The sequence below is a fragment of the Desmodus rotundus genome, chromosome 5 (genome assembly GCF_022682495.2).
Source record: "Desmodus rotundus isolate HL8 chromosome 5, HLdesRot8A.1, whole genome shotgun sequence".
Lineage (NCBI taxonomy): Eukaryota > Metazoa > Chordata > Mammalia > Chiroptera > Phyllostomidae > Desmodus > Desmodus rotundus.
Window position 1 is genome coordinate 112,964,298 of NC_071391.1, and position 18,165 is coordinate 112,982,462.

The following is an 18,165-nucleotide window of genomic DNA, read 5'->3' on the forward strand; positions in this document are numbered from 1 at the left end:
TAGGGAACATGGAATGCTGTAGAAAGAAGCCTTCCTAGTGAGCTTTACAGTCAGCCACAGATTCACCTCTTTTTGTCTGCATGTTTGAATAATAGAGCAATCAGCAAGGGCAGGGAAGACTCTAGGAACGGCTAGGAAAAGACTAGTTGCTATTGTTACCACACAGAAACTCCATTTCTTCAACATGATCCTTGTTCCTTTTTGTCTGTCCTCCCCCTTAATCATTAAGCACTTAGGACATCAGATTCTCGTCAGCATCAAACTGCCTCAAGAACAAACTCTCAAATCTGTTGTCCGCAGGAACAGTTTCCCCATTCAATGTAAGAAGCATTCAAACCTGTAGAGAGTTTTTGTGAGTTTATTTGAGCCAAACTGATACCAATTGCTGGGAAGCAAAACTTCAAAGGACTGAGAAAATGCTACGGAAAATTGTCAGTTCTGTACCTTATTTTATACATTACAGTAAAGAAGACATAAATAAGTTACATGAAATTCATTGGTGACAGATTAGGGAGGCGGGAGAAAGCAATGAGGGGAAACCTCTGGGATAGCATAAAAGTAAAATGATTGACACATACTTCTTTGCATAGGTGAGTACAAGATAGTTTAAAGTCAACAATTGGCATGATAACAAAAACAGTCAGGGGATTTGTGGTCTCTGCTCTGGTATGGTGGTTGTGCTCCAGGGAGTGGAAAAAGAGAAGTTACCTTGACATTTCAGAGGTATGTCATCATAGATGCACAAAGACCATGGACAGGCTCAATTAAAGTAAAGATTGACCTTTGTCAGGGAAAATTCTTACCTAAGGCAATGACTGTTTGCCATGACCTGCTTTTAGTTAGACAGTTTTTAATTGCAGACTATTGTATGTGGTTATTTAAGGTCTCTGAGTTTGTAAGCCCATCACACAGGCCTCCCCTGGGCTTGTCAGGTTTGGTATATAACCGCTTTTGTCCACCCCTTAAACTAAAGATAACATCTTGACCTCAGTTGTGTTTCAGCCCCAAGCCCAGGAAAGCAAAACTACTTTACCTACAACACCCTCATTAACTACACAGAATAACGGCATGGCTGACACCAGGACGTGGTTCAATGATCCACTTCTCCCTACCCTGGCTCCAGCCTTCACCAGAGACCATGGTCCCAACTCCCTTAACTAGCATGATTCATAATTTTTTCCACCTATCACCTGTCCCCCAGTGGACCATCGGGGAGCCAGGTTTTAGATCACTAGTTCCACCTGTGACTCTGTATTTGGCCCCATTTTCTGAAATAAACCTTTACTTTCTTTGCTGCAAAATCCTGTTGGTGTTGTATTGGGCTTTGATGCATACAGGCAACTGGACCACTTTAGTCTGGTAACACTTTTTTGCAGGCTCTTTGTGGTTGAGAATCTCAACTACCCCTGCGGGTTTGCTACCTTGCTTCGTGCATCCATTGTGGGACTTCACCAGGTCCTACCAATGTGTGCCCAAGCTCATAAAGATCTCACAACCCTGGGTCATAGGTTGGAATGAGAACTCTAAGTTTGTTTTTTGTGGGGTTTTTGGGAGGGGCAGGGGGGTTGGTTACTCACTAGGTTTAGTTAAATTTTAAGTTACAGTCCTTAGTTCAGTCTCTGAGCAGGGGGTGAAGGGCGTCTAAGAAAGTTTGCCTGGAACTTCAGGTAGTTTTATTTTAAAAGGAAACTACCTAACAGTCTATTCAAGGTGATAGGCAGTTGAGATAGAATTAGTAAAATGTGAGTACCAAGGTGAAAATAATAGAGGGAAGAAGTATGAGTCACATTCATCCTATTGTTTTAGGTACCTCTTGGTACGTTTAATTTTTTATTATCCTTTTATAATGAATCTTTTAATGAAGTTATTTTAGAATCTTGAAGCCTTTTGAAAGCTTCTGAATATTAATTAAAATATACATTCTATTTTGTTTGTTCAACTGGGGATTCCTTGCTCTCCAGTGCACTTCTTAAATGATCTTGTCTAACTGAAATGTTCCCATACATTATAATCGGAACCATTATAATGGGAGCCATTGTAATTCTAAGTTATTTTTAGGAAAAAAATTGTCATTTTCTTAAATATTAGCAGCATTGTGCACTATATTTCTTAAACATAGACAGAAGGTGGCACACTTACATATTTGGGGAAATATATATATTTATAAGATTTTATTTATTTATGTTTAGAAAGAGGGGAAGGGAGGGAGAAAGAGAAACATCAATGTGTGGTTGCAGCTGGCATGCCCCCTACTGGGACCTGGCCCGCAACCCAGGCATGTGCCCTGACTGGGAATGGAATCAGTGACCCTTTGGTTCACAGGCCTGTGCTCAATCCACTGAGCTACACCAGCCAGGGCCATATGTGTGTGTCTGTGTGTGTATGTGTGTGTATTTTAAAGCAAAGCCTTTGAGTTTCTGGGAGCCAAACTAACATCTATGCGTTTTTGACTTCTGAGACTTCTATTTAGCAATATTTTTTACCTCATATACACATTAAGGGAAATCAATAGTAACCAAGTAAACACAACTGTGGAGATCAGCAGTAACCAAAGAGCTAGGGAATGAGAAAAAGATTGAACCAGCAGACCTCAAAGAGTAGGGACTGTGAACTGATTCCAAACAAACAGAGACCTAAGCTACCCCTAGCAACTTCCAAGGTGGAAACTGCAGAAAACCTAGGGCTGAAGTTTAAACATTACTGTGGACCACTCATAGAAGGCCATGTGCTCACCTCCAGCATTTTCCACTTTGGAATAAACCAGCAGACTCCAGTGAATGGATACTATGGACTGGAACTAGGAGAAGGACTTCTAAACACTGTTGAACTGCAGACTGAACTGAGGGCTAGGGACTCAGGTTCCAGATGGAATCATCTACCAGCTCTAAGCTGACCCACCGGGCTCTGGTCTGGAAAGCCAATTAGATCAAAGAGAATACAGCTCAAACTGAGAGACTCACAATGGCCCTCAGGAAAGGCAAGAAAAACAGAGAACTCAAGAGTGTTGGCAGGCATGTACTTGTTTCTTGTCGCTAAATGCCCTCAGAAGTTTGTTTTGGATTCTGTTATTGCCAGCAGTCTGTTAAAGAACAAAAATTTAATCAAGCATATTTGAAGATCTAACTGACTTTATTGCCAAATTCACGAATCCAGGAGCATCCTATCATCTAGCCAGTGGAGGGGAACACCAAGAAGTGGTACAAGAGTGAAGGCTTTTAAAGGCACAAACTTGGTGGGATAAGAGAAGTTATTAGCAAATGGAAAATAAAAAGGAGTATTTCAGGCTTTCAGGCAAGATTGTCTGCCCTTGGGGAAATGTGGGGGGTTTGCAGATTACTTCTTTACCAGTGACTACCATATTTTGCCATGTATAATGCACACTTTTTGACCAAAATGTTGATGGAAAAAACAAGGATGCTCATTATACAGGGGTAATACTAACTCTGTATCTATATAAATGTGTTTAATTTTCTTTAAAATTTTTTGTTCCTCATATCTGTTCTTGTGTTTTGTAATTATTTGTTACATAATATTTCTTGTACCATTTCTTGTACAATGTGTTCAAAAATAAACACTGAAATTCCTTTATAACACAAAAAACAAGTCTCTACATATAAATAAATAAATAAATAAATAAATAAATAAATAAATAACTGAATTAAAAATTAAAATGAAAGGCTTTTTTCTGAAAGTGTGGGCCCAAAATGTGGGGGTGCACATTATACACAGCAAAATATGGTACATTTTTGGACAAGGTTGAAACCCCAATTAGGGCAGGAATTAAGTCTCAGTCCCACGTCATAGGCTTCAGCACAAAGAACTCAATTTTGAGCCTATGTTTTTTTTTCTTTAACCTATCTACTGGATTGATAATTATAACTGGAAAATGTTTTAAGGACATAAAAGCAACTCCAGCTTCTCTGAAGTCCTCCTTGCAACTTGCTCAGTGCCAGCAGCGCTAAGAGCAGAGTTATGTGTTCACTAAATTTGTACTGAAACGAGATTCATCCTGAATCATTCTTATTTATCATTGCAATCATTTCCCTCTCTACTCCAAAGTATCCCCTCAAGTACCCCCAAAGGGGTACTATCTAAGGCTCAACTTTCTGCCTATTCTCTTGAGCCCACCTTTCATTACCTCCTCAGGGAAGTCGCTCCATCCATTACACATTCTTTTTCCAGACTTTTCAATCATGTGCCTTCCATCTGACATCTTCTTTTATAATTTCAAAATGGGTTTCCTCCCAAGATGAGAACTATTCATACCAGCCACCCAAACAGTCAATCAACAAGCAACAAGGACACTTTACATTGCCCTGTAGTTGTCTTTATTTTCCTTCATGGCACAAATTCTAACATATGTTCGCTTTGTGCTTTCTCTTTTGTGTAACCTCATTCACAGCTAAATTAACAGTCAGCCTCCAGCACTTTATTAAAACTCTCTGAGTATTGTTTTGGTATTTGAGAACTTATGCAGAGAAACCCTATTTTCTTTTCCCAAACTAGCTATAGAAATGGAACTATGTATACTAAGCAGTCTTGGGTCCTTATGTCTGGAGGATTATGGGGTCGTGATTTATTATACATAAATCTCCATCTTTTCAGTTTGTAAATATGTAATGGCCATAGGAGAACCTCTGCCTGCCCAGTTTCCCATTTGATAAAATGGGAATAAATATTAAAGCATTACTCATAGAAGTGCTGGGAGGATTAAGTGAGCTAATACAAATAAAGAATTTAGAACAGTGCCTCGCACTTAGCCAATGCTCAGCAAGTATGAGCTATTATAATGTAAAACTGTTATCTGTTGTCTGAATGACCTCGTGAGCACCAGCGTGTCCCTGCTTGTTTTGAACTTTTACCTAGTTATTAACTATTTCTGTGTACCCATCCCCAATGTGTGTAATTAAACAATAAGCCTCATGATGACTTCTTTATTTGACCCCTTATCCTCTTTCCATATTGACCCAGTTACATTCCAATTACCCAAAAAGAATGCTTCCCACCTGCCAGAAAGTACAGCACCTATGACCCTCAATAAAGGTACTTGCCAGTGGGCCCTTGCTCCATTCTAACCCTGTCTGCTGTGGCTAAACTTTGAATTTTAGTGATTTTCTGTGGTCCTCTGCTCATGCTGTGCCCCACCTTTCTAGTGCATGTGAGTATAATCAATTAGTTCATGTCTTTCCATGTGTAATTTCTACAGCTATGTTGGAGCGATCCTTAAAGAACCAACGAGGGGTACTCCCACATTTACAGTGCATTAATTAGTACCATTTCTATTCTCTGTATTAAAAGATATTCAACCCTTCTGCACAATTTTTTCCAAGGATGTTATGAGGGAGTCTTACAGTGAATTCTTGCTTCTAGACAATTTAAGAACCTGAAAAATGCTCTTTACTCCCAAAGCTGATGTCTTTTAGACTTTGTTAACTGTGCTTGAGTACAGTTCTTCCTTAATTCATTCATCCAATGCCATTATGCAAAGTTCTTACAGAGAACTGACTGCAACTGGATTTTCAGTTATATTGCAGGAGAAATACATCACAGCACAGAAGATGATAGGACTTCAAGTCAGTCCCATGACGCCCACACCTGCCCAGTGCCCTGGACAGCTGAATCACAATAAACTTCTCTCCTGCCCCCATTCATTTTTGGATGTTGACTGCCAACACTTCGCTCAGGCCCACTTCAGCCTTCCCATCATTTTTCTTTTCCTCAAATTCAGAAGTACTCTTCCACCAATAGCTAGTCTTAGTTCACAGGAACTAGTACAAAAAGTTCTGCTACCTTATTAAATTTAGTTTTAAATTTCATTGAAATCTCATACAGATCAATGTGCTGATTCCCTATAGAACACGAACATGTTTTAAATCCTCTAAGTAAGAGAACCAACAACTACTAAAATGAACTCCTCTGCCCTGCCCTATCTCTCTATCACATGTCAGACATGTCCTATAGCTTAATGTATCACCCCATCGTTTTCACTAGCACCATTTCTTTCCAGTCCATTTCCAACCAGATGTCTTTATATTACTTCAGGCTTAACATGTGTAAAGACAGATTTATATTTCATTTCAAATCGTCTTCAGTGTCTGACTTTAACCTAGTTTTACAGACTTGTAAACAAAAACTACTTCTTATTTCTTGCTACCATGAATTTCCTTCATGCAGAAAGTTCTTCAGAAATATTGCTTTTGTATACAAAATTAGATTGATGTAGTTCTTGACTTATATAAGACTCATTTGTGGACTTGATGAACTATGAAGGTGCGTTACCCACCAGATTTAATTCAAAAAGATGGTGTGGACATTTCTTGTCACATAGAAAAGTATGCATACTAAATCTTTCATAGTGAACTTTCCTGATTTAAAAAATATTTTCTTATTATATGTACACACGTTCATATGTGTTTATACATTTATCTATTTTTTATAAATAACATTGCATACACTTTTGGTAACTATAATTTGGGAAACAATGATGAAAGTTCTAACCTTACTAAAGCAATATTCTGTAGGTGGTAATATCTACCTTTACCTGCGCACAAGAATCTTGATGTAATTATATCTTGAATGGAGATTATTTAAGTATTTACCTTTAAGGAATAGTGAACTCTTTGCTCAGCACTTTATAAATGCAACTAAACTATTATATATAAAAATGATTTTAATATGGCTCTGGCTGGGTAGCTCAGTTGGTTAGAGCATTGTTCCGATACGCCAGGGTTGCAGGTTCAATCTCGGGTCAGAGCACATACAGGAATCAACCAATTAATGCATAAATTAGTGGAACCACAAATTGATGTTTCTCTCTCTCTCTCTCTCCTTCCCTCCCTCTCTCTCTCAAATCAATCAATCAATAAAATGATTAAAATATATATTTGAAGATTTATATAACATATATGTATATTAAAATATATTATCAAATATATCAAAGTAAAACAAATACAACTCATGTACAAGTCTAATTGCCATAATGCCCACACAAGTAAAGGTAAATATCTTGTATCTGGTCCTGGTTTGAGTCCTCTTATTTTTATTACTTTCCCTATGATGATATATTGACCTTGGAAAGATCACACTGGTCCAGGTTAGATGTTTAATTTTCTGCATATGAACTGATTACTTAATTGTAGTCTGTCATTCTGTAGTTGCTTAAGGTTCAAAAGTTAAATAAAGAGTTACCTAAAAAAAAAGTGTGGTCATTTAGTTTTATATTCTTACTTTCCAACATTGTTATCACCTACCTCACAGATTTATCCACTTCAAAACATACAGAATATTTACTGTTTCCAAGAGTGGTATGAAAACAAACTTTTTCAAATGTCTAAATTCCAGAGAGAGTAACATCTTTAACAGTGTTTTAAGGTAGTGGACGATTATACTGATGATAAATGCTAGGTTGAATTCTGCATGATACATTTCTCTAAAGCTCTTTGTCAACTTCTTAGGTATAATAAGGACCCTCAAATATAGCAGCTGAAGATTTTTATATTTAAATATTTGGACATTATTTAGGTACATACTATAAAGTGTATTAATGATTTTGAAAGACAATGAAAATTCAAACTGACCAATAGGAAAGTATAAGATAGTGCTGGGAATGTTCAGATGATAAGAAAGTGATTACCGTTTGTGAAGTTAGTTAACAGAAGTAATATTTGATGTAGATTCTGAAAGCAAAAAGGCCTATCCTTAACTGAAGGGTAGTCTTATTCACCCCAGGGTCCTTCCTAAACTGTATCATGTTTGGGAAGAACTTCCCAATCTCATTTCATGTTTGAATTTAATCTACTTTTCCTGTAATTTCCCGTGGAAGATGGACTCCCAGCTTTTAAAAAAATGTTTTTAACATAAGATACATCTCATTTTAGGTTGGAAAGAACTTTAGTTTAAAGATTATAAATTTCTCGGGAAGTAGCTGTTAATATTAGAAAACCCTTGAGTTAGATAGCTCTTGTGTTCAATTCTATATCAGCCATGGTTTCTTCATGTCAAGTTGTAGTAGAATGGTTATTTTCAAGGTTTAGGAAGGTAAAATTAAATAATACATCTGAATATTACATTGTATGGTTCATACAGTATTACAGGTACTCAATAAATGATAATGTATTTTAACATTCTGTTTTAGTTTTATTGAAATAAAAAGACTTCTCTTCAAAAATGGTGTATTGAACACATACTGTTGTCACCTTATCTCCCAGAAACCCTCATAAAGTAATAGTTGAGAGAAAACTTAGCAATGATAAAATTGGATAAAACCATAAGAGCAAAGAACACATAAAAATAAATTTTGCAGTACAAATTTTAGAAGCTAGAATGCAAATACACTATTGTTTTCTTATTTAGAAGACTGGAGAAATATGGACCTGCACGCTGCATGGGTAAGCCCACAATCCTAGACAATTCCGAGACTGGAAACACAAATAGTTCTAAAAGGAAGGACCTGAGTGGGGTTGAAACCAGTGTTGAATGTCTATGTAAAGCTCTTAGATGTGTACATCCTCTTCGCCATCCACATAAATCACAACTAAACTTCCGTGTGACTGCAGGTTTATCCTCTAGTTTAGGGGAATTAAGTCAGAACTTAAATCACATCTGTATTGAAAATGGGAATGAGAGGAAACACGCACATTAAATGGGGGCATTCCTGAATATGCACTCTCTACCTCACAACTACTTGGTGCAAAGCTTTCCTGTCCCACACAAAAGGTGAAATGATTCTTTTCTAAAATGAAAAAACCAGCAGATACTGACAGTTGTATACATCCAGTATAATGGCTCAGCCAGTTTGGGGGAGAAAACCCACCATTCAGCAAGACTCTAGATACAATGAAACTAAACTTAGCAGATTAGTGCCCCATTGTTAGGTATGGATGGTCCAGTGAACACCAGGTTTTTGATTAACACCAACCTAAGACAAAGACCAAAAAGAAAGCAAAGAAAATGAAATCAGAAAGAAAATAAGCAATGTAATGAGCAGGAGAAAATATATTAAACATACCATAATGTCCTCAAAAGACATTTCATCCATGAAATGTAAATAGGTGTTATAAAGAAGAAATATTCAGAAAACCATAAAGAACTCAAGAAAATTAAAAATGTGAAAGCAGACATGAAAAACTCACTAGATGTTTCAGCAGAAATATTTTTTAAAAATCTCTTACAAAGTAAAACTTTAATAACACAAAAAAATAAAGAAGTGATAAGAAAGAGTAGGTTCGGACCCTGGAGCATTAGTTCCAGGAGTTCAATATCTGAGCAATAGGAATCACACAAAGAAAGAACAGAGGACAGGTGATGAAATTACCCAATAAACCTCAGGAAAACTTCCCAGAATTGAAGGATATTTATTTTCATTTAAGTTTACAAAGTGCCAAGCAAAAGAGGGGGGGGGAAGAAAATTGAAAATAGCACACCATTGTGAAATGTCACCGGAGAAAAAAAGGGATCCTAGAAGCCATGGAGGGAGGCAGGTGTCAGGCTTCATTATGCCACTTTTAACCAAATAAAAATAAACAAATCAAGCTAACCATTAGAATAATTTGACATAGGTTCCCTGGAGTGGTTAGGCACAAGCATTACTTCCTGGAAAAATCTGAAGATGTGAAGCTGTTTTTAATTTAGGAGCAAAGCAAAAAGGCCATCATTTGTGCAGCCTTTACTTAAAACAGGCAATTTTTGAGATGTTCTTTTGGAGGACACTACATGGAATGTGGCAGAGATAGAGAAAACTATTTTGAAAGTATATTACCAAAAACTGTAGGTGAGGTCGTCCTAATGAGATAGGACCAGAGGGGTATAGACTGCTCTATGAAAAATTATGCTAGAAATCAACTGAACAGAGAATAGCGAGCCCACAAAACAGTGCTTCTCTAGGGAGGATAATACTTCTCACTCCACAAAAATACATTCTGAAGCTACTCAGCATATGGTTCAAGAAGCAAGGATTACCTTATCTATGACTTTGATTTTAGGTTTCATTTCTATTTCTCCCTTATTTTGGGGGACAAATATTTATTGAGCACTTGCCTGGCTATGGTCTGTTTTGTAATTGGCAATACATCTGTGAAAACACATAAAAACCCCTGGAGGTTGCAATTTAATATTCATATTTAGGTGATCATTCTTAAATTTGATTTCTATGGAAGCAAAAAGTTCATATGGGCCATAAGTGTATCTATACAAAATTGAGTCGGGATCTCATATTGGAAAGCAAGCAACTACACTGTAATAAACTAAAGAATGCTCCCCAGAGTCCCCTCCTTGGCACTGGTATTTAGTTCTTCGGAAGTTAAACTTCTTCCATTCAGTGGTGGGAATACTTTATTGGTACTTGTGTTAGAGTATGTTGCTGCATGTTTCTTAAATAAAGTATCCCCCAAAGTATCCTGGGGCAGTAATTTATTTATAACTTTTCTTTTTAGATTGCATCTGGAACCCATGGTGTATGTGCTTTTTTTTCCCCCTCTGCCTGAGGTCAACTGACTCTCTCTAAGAAAATTAAGCCATTCTATAATTTCCAGAAGTATTTAGAAAATAAAGGTGATGGAAAAATTGATAATTCTCACCTGGTCTTCCTTTTTTTTTCCCAAGTAGGGCAAGATGAGCTCCTTGTTTTCTGTTCCCCTCTGAGAGTTTTTTTTCTTTTTAGTAAACTTACTGATAGTCTTGACACAAACTCTCTACTGTTTTTATCCTTGTGAAAGCAAATTAACGTGGAAGCAGATAAAAAATGTCAAATGTTAACAAAAAAAAGTTATACAAAACTGATAGCCTATCACTGCTAATGGTAATTTAGATATCTTTTATTCACATCTGGTATTGACCAACATGCTTATAAATATTTTTCATTAACACTAGTTCTTGGATTAATCAGATATAGATGTTGTCCTTTTACTTCCAGTCCTGAAAATAAAGAGCTAGAATTTAATTAACCTATGTCGTAACCACCTGTTATCCCACCAGCACTCCCAGTATCTTTCCTGGCCCCATCACCCAAGATGGCCATATTGTGTTTAGGTACGGGTGGTGGGGGCCTAAATCAACAGTGTTTAAATTATTATGTGTAAATAGTCATTGTTCACTGCTGTAGTCTCTCGTGAACTTTTTTTGCACTAGAACATTATTATTATTATCATGATTATTATTTATTAAATTACCTAAGATTATACTTATGAAAAGAATGACATGAGGCAGTAGAGTGCAATGATTTTAGCTCGGTTTTTCTCAGGTCTAAACTTAGACCTCACCTCTTGCCCTTACTGTGTCTTCAGTGGCGCTTATCTTTTTTGAGTCTGTTTTATCTTCTGTAGTAATTTTAGTAAAAATTTAGTAATTTTTTACTTACAGTACTTATACAATTTGTTTAATGCTATTCATAATTATTTTCTTTTAAAATGTTATTGAAAAAGGAATTTTTTAATGTTGTTTTCTGAGAGAAAACAGAAAATGTTTCAGCATTTATGGAACAAACAAAATGACCTGATGATATCAAATAGTTATTAGTATGTCATATAGCTATCTATTCTTCAAAAATTTTATTTTGGAGTTTTACTAAATTCATAAAAAATGGTGTTGGTTTTTGTTTTTTAATGCGCATGTGTGTGTGTGCTTGTCTTTCAATTGTTTTACTTAAAGCTACACTATCTTAATTAAAATAAGATATTTCAAAATTTTTATGTCATTGAGAAGTACGAAGGGAAAAATAAGTATGTTCTTTTGCTAGACTGATACAGCTCAGCTTTAAAATGACCTAGGGCTGCTATTTGTTAGTTTTTTTTAATTTTTATTTTTAAAAATTTTAAAAATTGGCTTCTTTGTATTTCTAAATATGTTACATAACTTTTAAAAACAAAATATTTTATATTCCCCCTTTAAGACAAATATAATCTTAAATGTGTTTCATAAAGATTCTCATTTCTCTGTCAATCCTGGGATTTTCTTGGGGAAAAAAAAAAGATGGCTTAAAACAGAAGCTGCCATTGATATTTTCTATAGCCAGCATTATTCTTTATTAGCTGATGGAATGAGTGCCAAGTCATATGGCTTAAAATTTAAAATTATGAGTTGAAGCAATATTCAGAAAGATCAACTTTGCCCTTCTCACTCCTATTCATTTACTGCCCATGCTCTGCATCTGGAGGGACTACAGGCTTCCTGTCTTGCTAACTAAACAGGAAAAAAAAAACAAAGGAAAAAAAAAAAAACCCAGAGACGAAGCCAGTGCAGACTCTGAAGTTCCTTTTCACTGCCAAGTGTGACTGTGCCACATGTTGTGGCCATCTTGCTCCAGCTGCAGATACATCTGCTATTGATTTTTTTGGCATTGTGGTGGATATCCAGATAAGATTGTTTCAAAATAGCAATCTGTCAGTGTAAATGTTTACAAGCATTATTTTCTGGAAAGCATCTTACATTCCCCCCTCATTAAAGATAACAAAACATTTATACAAATAAACCTTTGTGGAATATTTTTAAATATATAGAAAAGAGTAAAAAAATTATGACAGGGGGCAAAATACAGGAATTTATTTATAAAAAAACAGTGAATTTATTCTTACATGTTTCCATTTCAGTCATCTTCAAACTATTCTCCATTTGATGCAATTCACCTATTGAGACATTTTTCCCACTGCTCAAAAAAGTTTTGAACTTGTCAATTTTGAAGTCTTTTAGTGCTTCCGCCATTTTTTGTTTCATCTCTTCCACATAGGCAAAACATTTTCCTCTGAGAACTTTTTTCATCTGGGGACATTTAAAAATGCCTCTTGGGGTGAGATCAAGTGAATAGGGAGGGTGGATCAAGGGAGTTACACTGTTTTTGGTCAAAAACTGCTGAACACTAAGTGCAGTGTGGGTAGATGCACTCCTAAATCACTCATCATGAAATGGGCAAATGCATTGAAAGAATCTTCAAAAAATATTTCACTGAAGCCCGACGCAGCCTCCCACAGCAATGTCAGCCGGTACACTGATACAGATGGGCTCCTAGAACACTCCCCTAGCTTAGAAAACCTGTACTATGAGGTGCTCACTCCTCCAGAAGAAAATCCTAGTTTATTTTGATCACCCCCTTATAATATAAACACTTCTCTATAGTTCTGATTCTACCAGTACTAGTTACTATGTCATATTTATTTCAGGTCTTCTAAGAATTAAAATATAATATGAAGAGTTGAGGCCCCTATGTTCTTCTGTCCAATTTCATTTCCTTCCTTCTCAATGAGGCCCAGATATTTTCATGGTAAATTATACCAAACATCTGAGGAACAAATGATACCAAGTCTTTAAATTTTATCCCACATAATAGAAACAGGGGACACATATTAATTCATTTCATAAGGCCAAATTATTTTACTATCAAAACTATATAGAAATATAACATAACAAAATTTGACAAATTGAATCAAATAATTTGAGAATTCTACCAAGGGAGACATATTTTATGGATACAAGGATGGTTTCACATTTAAAATTCAATTAAATTAATATATCATATCAACAGGATAAAGAAAAAATGCATAATCATTAATAGATATAAAATTAACTTTTAAAATATCCAACATCAATCATTTTCATAACTTTCAACAAAGTAGACATAGAGGGAATTTTCTCAAGTTGATAGAGAACATGTACAAAAAACCTACATTAAAACAATAGTGAGATATCACTATATGTAGATTAGAATGGCCAAAATCCCAAACCCTGACACAAACCACCAAATGCTGATGAGGAAATGGAACAGAGGAACTTTCAAATGCTGATGAGGATGTGAAACAATGGGAACTTTCACTGCGGATGCAAAATGGCACAGATGCTTAAACTAGAAGTACTCTTACCACATGATCCAAGAATTAGCATTTACTGTTTAAAGTAGCTGAAAACATGTCCACCCAAAAACCCGCACACAGATGCATATAGCAGCTTTATTCACGATTGCCAAAATTTGGAAGAAAACAAAATGTCTTTGTTTTTTTTTTTTTTGGTGAATAAATATGCTGTAGTACATTCAGACAATGGAATATTAATCTGTGCTAAAGAGAAATGAGCTACTGAGACATGAAAATATAAGGAGGAAACTTAAATGCTTAATAGTAAGTAAAATAAACTAATCTGCAAGGGCTACATGCTGAGTGATTACAAGTATATGACACTCGGGAAAAGACAAACTATGCAGACAACAAAAAGATCAGTGGTTGTGAAAGAAAATGCATGGAACAAAATTACGCATATTGTTAGAGCTCATCTGGGTAAAAGCATTTGTAGAGGAAATGTTAGCAGAAACATCAGTACTATGTTAACCAGCACACTTTCTGGATAGTGGAATAAGGACTCCTTTCCCTGCTTATTCCTGCGATTCCATTTCTGTATATATAAAAGTAAGAAAATGGAATCTGTCCCCCCCCCAAAAAAAGACTGGTGGTTGTCAACAGAGGAGAGTGAGGAAACAGTAGGTGGAGCACAGAGAGTTTTAGAGCAGTGGAACTGTGACGTGAATTCCACAATGCTCCGTAATCGTTGGTACATTTATCCAAACCTATAGCGCAAACACCAAGACTGAACCCCAGTGCAAACTGCGAACTGTAGGTGGTAAAGATGTGTCGGTGTAGGCTCATCAACTGTAACAAAGGTACCACTCTTGTGTGGGATGTGGACAGAGGGGAGTCTGTGTTTGTGTTGGGGGAGGGGCTGAAGGGTCACAAGATGTGTTTAAGAATTGTGTATTTTCTGCTCAATTTCATTGTAAACCCAGAACTGTTCAGAAAATAAAGTCCACCTAAAAGAAAAATATAAAAAGATAGAAAAACACCTACAGCTACGATCACATTTAATGTTGAGAAACTAGATGCTAAACCCTAAAAGTGGAAAAAGCCAAGGATGTCCCCTCTTATAATTCCTATTCAAGATTGTCCAAACCAGAAGTTTAGTTAGGATAAGACAATAAAATTCAACAAAAATGGTAAGATTGCAAAGGAGGAATAAAATTATCCAAACCTATTTTTGTTCCCACAAAATATGTTTTTTTGTATAGAAACCTCAAAGAAATGACCCAAAAATATTTTTAACTGATAAACAATAATATGTTCACAAGATACAAAGGTAACATCATTATTTTCTGTATACCAGCAATTTATAATTGAATTTGAAATAAAAATACAATACAATTGAAAATATCACTGGAAAAGTTGATCATTTGTATGTAAGGGGTAAACCTAGTGAAATGAGTAAGAGATCACTATGCAGAAACCACAAAACTTAGATGAAAGAAATGAAAGATATAAATAGAAAGATATCATCCATTCATGGTTTGTAAGATATGATATCTTTAAGATGTCAATTTTTCTCAACTTGATCTAAAAATTAAATGCAATCTTAATCAAAATCCCAGCAAAATGTTTTTTGAACCTAGATTAATTGATTATGTAGTTTCTGTGCAAAGGGAAAAGACTCAGAATAGTCAACATTATACTAAATAACAAAACTAAAAGACTGACACTACTGACTTCAAGACTGAATAAAACTATAGCAATCAACAGTGTGGATGGGCATAGCAAAATAGAAACATTTATCAAGGGAGCAGGACAGAGAGCCCTAAAATACACCCACATTAATACGGTCAACTAATATTTGATAAACAAGCAGATTAAATGTCAATAAGTGGTAGTGGAAAATATGCCAAAAACTTGAATATGAAAATAAACAGATGTTACACCTTTCAAAAAATTAACTAATAGTGGATAATGAACTGGATAAAAATGAGTTGTGAAACTTTTACAAGAGCACTTAGAAGAAAATCTGTGTGATTATGGGTTTGGCAATAAGTTTCTAAAAGCACAGTTCGTGAAAGAAAAGAAATGAGAAGTTAGGCTTTACGAAAATTAGAAACTTCTGCTCTGTGAAGAACATTGTTAAGATATTAAAAGGACAAGCCAGAGACTAAAACAAAATACATACAAACAACACTTATTTCATAAATGATTTATATTTAAAATATAATATTCAACAATAATAAAACAAGCAACTCAATTTAAAAAAAGGACAATAGTTTTGAGCAGAGGAGTCACACAAGGAGATGCACATATGGCAAATAAGGATTTAAAAATGCTCAAAATTACGTGTTCGGCATTTTCAAATCAAGCAAGATATCACAACGTGCACATTAGAATGACTCACATCCAAAACGCTAACAATACCGCATGAGGGCGGGAACACACACTCACTGCTGGTGTGAATGCAAAGTGGTGCCGGCACGGAGGAAGCCACCTGGGCGGCTTCTTACGCAGCTAAACGTATCTTACTATATGACCTAGCACTCGGGTTGAGATTTGCGTCCACACAAAACCCTGCATGTGTATGCTCATAGTAGTTTTATTCACCCAAACTGGAAGCGGTTAAGGTGTCCCTCACATAGAGGCACTCTGTGATACACCACAAATGAAATATTAGTCAGCAATAAAAAGAAATGAACTATCAGACCACAAAAAGGCACAGAGGGACCTTACATGTATATGGCTGAGTAAAAAAGCCAGTCTGAAAATATTACATACTGTTTGTAATTATACAAACAGTATGTATAATTTTGTATACAAAATTACAAAATTACAAAATACAAACAGTATTGTATAATTTTGTATACAAACAGTATACAAACAGTATATATAATTACATACTGTTTGCAATTATATAACGTGATGGTAAAGGCAAAACTTTCTGCTTTCTGATGAAAGTTTGCCAGGAGTTTGAATAAAAATGGGATCGGATGAATGGGTGAAGCACAGGGAACTTTTAGAAGTTGGAACTAGTTTGTATAATCTTGTAATAGTCTTGAAATGACAACAAGTCATTAAATTGCACACAACTTTACAGAACAAAATTGAAATTGAATGTATGCAAACTAAAAAAAAAAAATTTAGGGGTTCTAGAGATCCTTAAAAGGAATGCCAGCCTCTGAGAAGAGAATAAAAAAGCATATTACAAATGTATGTTGCAACCTCACCAAAAAGGCTACAGGATGTGCTGAGCTAAGTGACTTTGAAAATGACGGAGTCTATAGTACGAAGGACAAAGCAAACTACATGTGAAAACTGCACTCTGGTTAATAAAGTTGTTTCCCAAAGTGACAGAGGTTAACGAATCTGATACTGCTATACATTTATATCGGGTTTGAACAACGGATGACAACTGGTGGGAGGGAACCAGGTGTGTGTGTTGTGGATCTGTAGTGAGTCGTCATGTGGGATCTTTAAGAATCATTCCAACACAGAAACTGCAGAGGCAAATGAAATTAGAAGCTTCGTTACACTCACTTTCTAGAGGATGAAGGCATGGTTCGCCGCCAGGCGGGCACATAGCAGGAGCACCCGGTGAACAGGGACAACCAGGCAGTGGGAGGGCTGACAGTGAGGACAATCGTGGTGGAGCACATAAGGCAAAGGCATGAGGGGGTTTACTTGTGTGTTTGGATGTCAATAGCTCACTGTCAGAGGAGGGCTGAAAGGGCCCTTGTAGCTAGGACCAGCCTGTCACACTGGCGCACCTCGTCACCTGGGCAGGGTGCTCACAGCCTGTTTCTACGGTTGCTGAGTATCCAGAAAGTATGATTTTTTTTAAGATTTACAAACTCCAGGAGAATATTTGGAACCAGTTTTCTCACTTTTGAAGTGGGAGATTGCAGATAAGAATGAAGGAAAGGAAGCTAGTTTAAATGACCCATGTGGTAATGGATTGGATTGGAGATATCAGTATAAACATAACGTTGGCTTAATTTGTACACATGTTACATGGAGAATTATTTATAGATATGTGTATGTGCCTGGGTTGCATGTGTGTATATACATACATACGGGTTAGTATACACACATATTTCATTCCTCTGCCAGCTGAGAGCCTAGAAACAAAATCCACTGGTAAAATACATACCTGGTACTCTGATCTTAGTTCCTAATAGCGTGTCCCAACCAAAGGAACTGGGAAACCTGAGGAGATAGGCCATTACATAGCTGGGACATTAAATGTACAAGATGAAGCTGGAGTATCTAATGGAGCTAGAAAGTAATGAAGTGGTCAAAAGAAAAATACACGTCGTAAGAGCCGCCTGACATCTGAAAGAGCCAAAGTTGAAAAAAAACTGAGCAAGAAAAGGGAGTATTGGATTATGAC